A 6,654-nucleotide genomic window follows, 5' to 3' on the forward strand; every position below is an offset into this window, starting at 1 on the left:
CTGCAAGATACTGGAGACCTCTCGGCCCCTCACTTTTTATCTGCTCGATTCAAACTGCATAACCCCGTTGGGCATCCGAGCTTGCCAAGACCTGGGGCTGGTCTCCTTCCACCGTGACATCCACCAGGTGCAGACCCTTATGAACCCCCTGATCGAATATCCGGACCGCTTTGACGACGAGCTGGGCAAGCTGCCCTGCAACTACAAGATTGTTGTCGACCGCAATGTCGAGCCTGCGATCCGTCCGCCACACCACGTCTCCGTCGCCATGAAGGATAAAGTTGAGTCGACGCTGCACAACATGGTTACCATGGGCATCCTGAAAGAGGTGAGCGAACCCACCCGGTGGGTCTCCACTATGGTTGTTGCCGCGAAAAAGGACAAAAGCGAAATACGCATTTGCATCAACCCCAAGGACCTGAACCTTGCCATCAAACGCCCGCACTACCCCATGCGAATAGTAGAGGACGTCGCTGCACAGGTTGGCCCGGCCACAATTTTTTCCGTTCTCGATGCCAAGAGTTCCTTCTGGCAGATACCGCTTGATGAACAGTCCTCCTACCTGACAACTTTCAGCACCCCTTTTGGCAGGTTCCGGTTCCTCCGAATGCCATTCGGGATCAACTCTGCCAGCGAGGTGTTCCAGCGGACAATGGAGCAACTGTTTGCCGGTCTACCGTGTGCCATCATCGTTGACGACATCCTGGTCTACGGTAAGGATGTTGCTGAGCACAACCTCCACCGGGCCCGGAAGATTAACCTCAAATTAAACCCCAAGAAGTGCCGATTCCGCGTCCCGGAGGTCACTTGTGTGGGCCATGTTTTTACAGCCTCGGGGCTGAAGCCCGACCCGCAGAAAACGCCTGCCATCTCCGGAATGTCTTCACCTACTGACGTGCCCAGCCTGCAGCGTTTCCTGGGCATGGTTAATTACCTGAGGAAGTTCATCCCCGACCTCAGCGAGCTGAGCGCGCCCCTGAGGGAGTTGATTAAGAAGGACACTGCCTGGGCCTGGTTCCCTCAACACCAGAGAGCTTTTGACGTCCTGAAGTCCAGGCTGGTCAATACCCCCACGTTCAAATTTTTCGACCTACAGCGTCCCATTGTCATCACCTGCAACGCCTCCCAGTTCGGTCAAGGTGCCGCTCGTCTACAGCTCCACGACGGCCTGCAGCTGCCTGTTTCCTACGCGTCCCGCACCATGACCCAGGCCGAGCAGCGCTATGCTCAGATTGAGAAGGAGTTGCTGGCTGTGGTATTTGCCTGCTCCAAGTTCAAGGACTACATTCTGGGCCACACTTTCACCATCGAGACCGACCACCAGCCGCTTGTCACCATCCACAACAAGCCGATCCATGTGGTCTCATCCCGGTTGCAGCGCATGATGCTGCAGCTCCAGCGTTTCACGTTCGAGATTCTCTATCGCAAAGGCAAGGACATGTTCGTGGCCAACACGCTGTCCTGCGCACCGCTAACGTCCACCGATCGCCACCCATATGAAATGTCTGACTTGATGGTGCTCAATGTCAATATTGTACCTTCACAGAAAATGCAGTCCAGCACACTGCCAGTGATCCTGCCCTGCAACAGCTTGCAGCCGTCATCCAGCAGGGCTGGCCAGACCGTTGCTCCGCCTTGCCGGCAGGTGCCGTGCCCTACTTCCTGGTCCGTGATGAGCTCGTGCTGCACGACGGCGTGGTTGCGAAGGGACACAAGGTTGTTGTGCCTGCTGCGCTGCACGACCACTATTTTCAGGCCGCCCACCGCGGTCATCCTGGGGCCGAGGCCACTGTGTCTCACGCTCAGAGCCAGTCTTACTGGCCCGGTATGGCTCAGTACATCAGCCTGTTCCACCTGTAACAGTCTCGCTCCCCACCAGCAACGTCAGCAGCTTCTGCAGCAGCCTGCTCCCGAATTGCCCTGGATGGTGGTTGCCACTGACATTTTCGAGTGGCGTGGCAAGCACTTCCTGGTCCTTGTCGACTCTTACTCCAGGTGGTTCGAAGTTGACCAGCTGCGCTCCCTCACCTCTTCGGCCGTCATCGGGAAGCTGCGCCGCCACTTCGCTACCTTCGGCTCCCCGGCCAGCCTGCAGTCGGACAATGGCTGCCAGTTCACGAGCGCCGAGTTTCGGGATTTCGCGGCCAGCTGGAATTTCCGCCACTACACCAGCAGCCCGGAGTACCTGCAGAGCAACGGCCTGGCAGAGCGCGCAGTCCGCAATGCTAAGGACTTGCTGGAACATTGTCGATTGTCTCACTCAGACTTTTACCTAGCCCTCCTTAACCTTCGCAACATCTCCCGCGATCCTGCCATGGGCTCCCCTGCGCAGCGACTCATGTCTCGCACCACAAGGCCCCCGATCCCGGTGGCCCAGCGCTCCCTCGTGCCGTCCGTCCTCAAGCCCGCTGCTGTCCAGGAGCGCATTGCCCCTAAGCACGAGATCCAGAAGCGCTCCCACGATAAATCCTGCCGTCCCCTACCGAGCCTCTTCCCCGGTCAAGTTGTCCGAATGCAGTCCCCCTCCGGCCACTCCAGGCTCGCCACCGTCGTCGGCTCCGCAGGTTCGCCTCTGTCCTATCTGGTCGACCATGACGGCACCGTTTACCGCCGGTCCCGCCAGCACCTGCGGCTTGTCAACGAGCCTCCACCACCGCCCGCGGACCCTTTTGCTCCGCCGCTGCAGTCTCCCACTCCGCCCGCCGCTCCTCGCATGCCTCGGTCCCTGCCTTCTCAGCTCTATCAGCCGACTTCTCCCCCGGCTCATCCTCCCTCGTCTGCCCGCTGCTGCGCCCGCGTCCCCTCCTTCTTCTCCGTCTTCTCCATCCGCTCCCGGATCCCCCGTTCCGGTTCGGTCTCCTGCACCTGCACCTGCTCCTTTTCTTCCTGCAGGGAGGGGAGATGGCGAGATGCGAACCCGGTCAGGACGTGTTGTCAAGCCGCCTGTCCGTTATGGCGACTTTGCGTAACTGTTCATAGCGCATGAGATGTGGTCGCCCCGCCACTACCTTGTTGCCTTTTGTTTCTAAGGGGAAGGACGTAGATGATATGTGCATGTACCTTTAACATAGTGACCTCACCACTACTAACCACTCCCCATATCATAAGTATAATTACAACCTCCCCACCCACTGATCTCCCTCTAGTTCCCGTGACAGACCACGTACGGCTAGTGCAGTAATGTATGTTACAGTATGAATAAAGTGAAGTAAAGACACAGTGTGTTGATGACACTTCTTTACAGTTGTTTGCCTGCAATTAGCTCCTTACAACCCTCAATCAATTGCAGCTTTTTGTCCTTGGGTAAATTCACTATCATGTGGCCCGAGTTAATAGTGAACCCCAAGTAATCAATTATTTTGTTAGGTGTCAATCTGGATTTCTCTGGGTGAATCACAAATCCCATGTTTTGAAATGTAAGTTTTACTTTTAAAACTGAGGTTGTTGCCATGGCTTCAGTATCTCCCACAATTAAAATGTCATCCAAATAAGTCATTATCAAATGGCCTTGAGCTCTTAACAATGCTAAGATTGGTTTCAGCAGTTTTGTAAACAATCTGGGAGCTGAAGTTAAAATATTAGGCAATGCTTTGAATTGCCACAATTGACTCATCCAGACAATTTCAAATATCTGCGATGTTTAACATGCACGGCCACAGAGTAATATGCATCTTGGAGATCTATGCTTGCCATATAGCATTCTGTTGAAATTAATTGCAAAGCATTAGTAAAAGTCTCCATTTTGAAATGTTTATACTGTACAAAATGGTTAAGACTTGAGGTCCAAAATGATCCTACTACCCCCATCCTTTTTTGGTCTAGAGAAAATACTAGATATAAACTGATGGTTTTGATAAGTTGTTTTCTCTATTACCCCTTTTTTACTCAAAATCTCAATTTCTATTTGAATTATTCTAATCTCTTCTTTAGAGAAAGAATGTATTCTTTTTGGAGGATGTTGAGTAGGGGGATTTTCATTCTGGTAAAATTCAATTCTAAACCCCATTATACTGCACAGTATATATGCATCAGATGTTATTAGCTTCCATTCTTTAAAAGAAAATTGTAACCTACCCCCAATTTGTAAGTAGGACACATCTCATATGTTTCTTTCAGAACCAGAACTACCTACCTCAGGGTTTACTGGTGTCACTTTCCGTACCTTGCCCTTGTGGAAATACCATGGCCTCCACGTCCTGGGGTTGTATGCCCATATCTTGTATGCGAGTACGAGCGATTTGTTCCTTCACCAGTTCCCCTTCAGTATGGATATTGCCTTCTAGCTGTGCTGCCAAACATCGGTGGCTTCATCATCCCAATGGTTATTGATTCTTCATTGAGAACCTTCAGTTTTTTGGCAAGCACCACTCCAAAGAGTAAGTGTGGCAATTATATATTAGATGGTTTACAAAACCCTGCAAACTTACGATGTATGTTAGGTCTTATCACAGATTTACTCCAAAATGTGCGTTACACATCATTCCTATCACATCCTGTTGTGACGTTGTCACATTTCCTTCTTCCAGATCTCTGGAAAATGCCGTAATGTTTGACCCCATTAATTTTAATACCCGCTGTAATCTCATTTCTTGAGACCTTACTGCAGTGCCCATATAATTCCACACTTCTTTGTTAATAGCTGGAACTCCTAACCGAGCACAGTTCTGCGGGATTTTATATTTGTTCTCAATTTCATTCCTCGTTGGTCTGCCAAATGATGGGAAAGCAGGTAATTTATACTCTCAGCTATCTCTTCTGATAGAGGTTTTCCCTTGTTTGTGGGACTAGAGAACTTTTGGGCCAGCCCTGGCACTTTTCTTTTTTTGCATTGGGCTCTGGTCCTCAACTGATTCGTTATCAGAGTATTCTGGATATTCCTCCTCATAATGGGTTTCACCTGGATTTTCATATCCGGTATTACATGCGATAGCTCTATGATAGGCCTACGCTTTTTTGTCCCTCTTTGGCGTACATCAAGCTCTTCCATTGAGCTGTATATTGGCAGCCCACTTTTGGAGGCTGCTCCATATTCTGGGTCTCGTGTAGACCAACGTCTGTATTATCTTTCAGACATTTCTGGTGCTGCCTCCGTGTCAGGCCAGCCCTTTTTTCCTCTTTGAGGTACATCAAGCTCTTGCATTGAGCTGTATATTGGCAGCCCACTTTTGGGTGCTGCTCCATATTCTGGGTCTCCTGTAGACCAACGCCTGTATTGTCTTTCAGACATTTCTGGTGCTGCCTCCGTGTCAGGTCAGCCCATATATTCATCTTTATCATCAGGCATTTCAGTCGCTGGCTCAAATCTGGGCCAACGTTTCCCAGAACCTCTTCTGGGTGTTCCATGCGGTTGCTCTTTAAGCCCGTGTTTTTTATACTCCTTCTGGAGTTTGTTTTTACCCATGAGGAATTCCAGTTTATAAATTCTATAGTTCAGACTCCTCAGAGTCTTCCAGGCCTATTATTTCTTTATGGCCTTGCTCCCTGTGGGAGTTTCAACGGGACTTTTTCCCCCGTGTAAAATAGTTATTTCTTTACAATCGACTTTTTAGTCGGGCGCCCGCTACTCTCAGACACTTTGTCTTATTGAGTGCTTACTGCGGTGCGCTTACTATTCTTCCTCCTACCTTTCTCCATACATAAGACTTGCCTGTGTCTCTGCACGCAGTCTCCGGAGAAAAGCAGCCTGAAATGAAAGTAAAAATACTTACGTTCAGGTTTTCTTTCACTCACCGCTTGGAGGTCCGTCCTCCTACCGCGGTCGCAGCGCAATGCGTCTGACGAGATGACGCGCGTGCGCCTGGACGGCCTTCTTCACGTAGTCATTCACGTGACTCCGAAGTAAAATAGCTACATGTCAGGTGACGTTCTGAAGGAAAACATCATCTGAAAATCCAGCTCAGTTGCTGACCAAATGTGTACTCTACTCAGCAGTGTCATCTATCAGCCATCCTTAACAATCCACAATTCAGTGTAATCTTAGAGTTCCTTTGGTTAGAAACAGAAACAGAAACAGAAATAGATGCATGAGTAGGCCATTTGGCCCTTAGAGCCAGCACCGCCATTCAATATGACCATGGCTGATCATCCAAAATCAGTTCCCCGTTCTTGCTTTCTCCCCACATCCCTTGATTCTGTTGGCCTTAAGAGCTATATCTAACTCTCTCTTGTAAACATCCAGTGAATTGGCCTCCACTGCCTTTTGTGACAGAGAATTCCAGATTCACGATTCTCTTGGTGAAAAAGCTTTTCCTTATCTCAGTCCTAAATGGTCTCCCCCTTATTCTTCAACTGGGGCTCCCCAGTTCTGGACTCCTCCAACCTTGGGAACAATTTTCCTGCATCTAGCCTACTCAAATCCTCTCGCTATGAAGACCAACATGCCATTTGCTTTCTTCACTGCCAGCTGTACCTGCATGCTTACTTTCTGTGACTGATGTATAAGGACACACAGGTCTCACTGCTCCTCCCCTTTTCCTAATCTGACACCATTCAGATAATAATCTGCCTTCTTGTTCTTGCCACCAAAGTGGATAACCTCACATTTATCCACATTATATTGCATCTGCCATGCATCTGCCCACTTACCCAACCTATCCAAGTCACCCTGCAGCTTCATAGCATCCTCCTTGCAGCTCACACTGTCAGCCAGCTTTG

Source organism: Amblyraja radiata, chromosome 1 (genome assembly GCF_010909765.2).
Source record: "Amblyraja radiata isolate CabotCenter1 chromosome 1, sAmbRad1.1.pri, whole genome shotgun sequence".
Lineage (NCBI taxonomy): Eukaryota > Metazoa > Chordata > Chondrichthyes > Rajiformes > Rajidae > Amblyraja > Amblyraja radiata.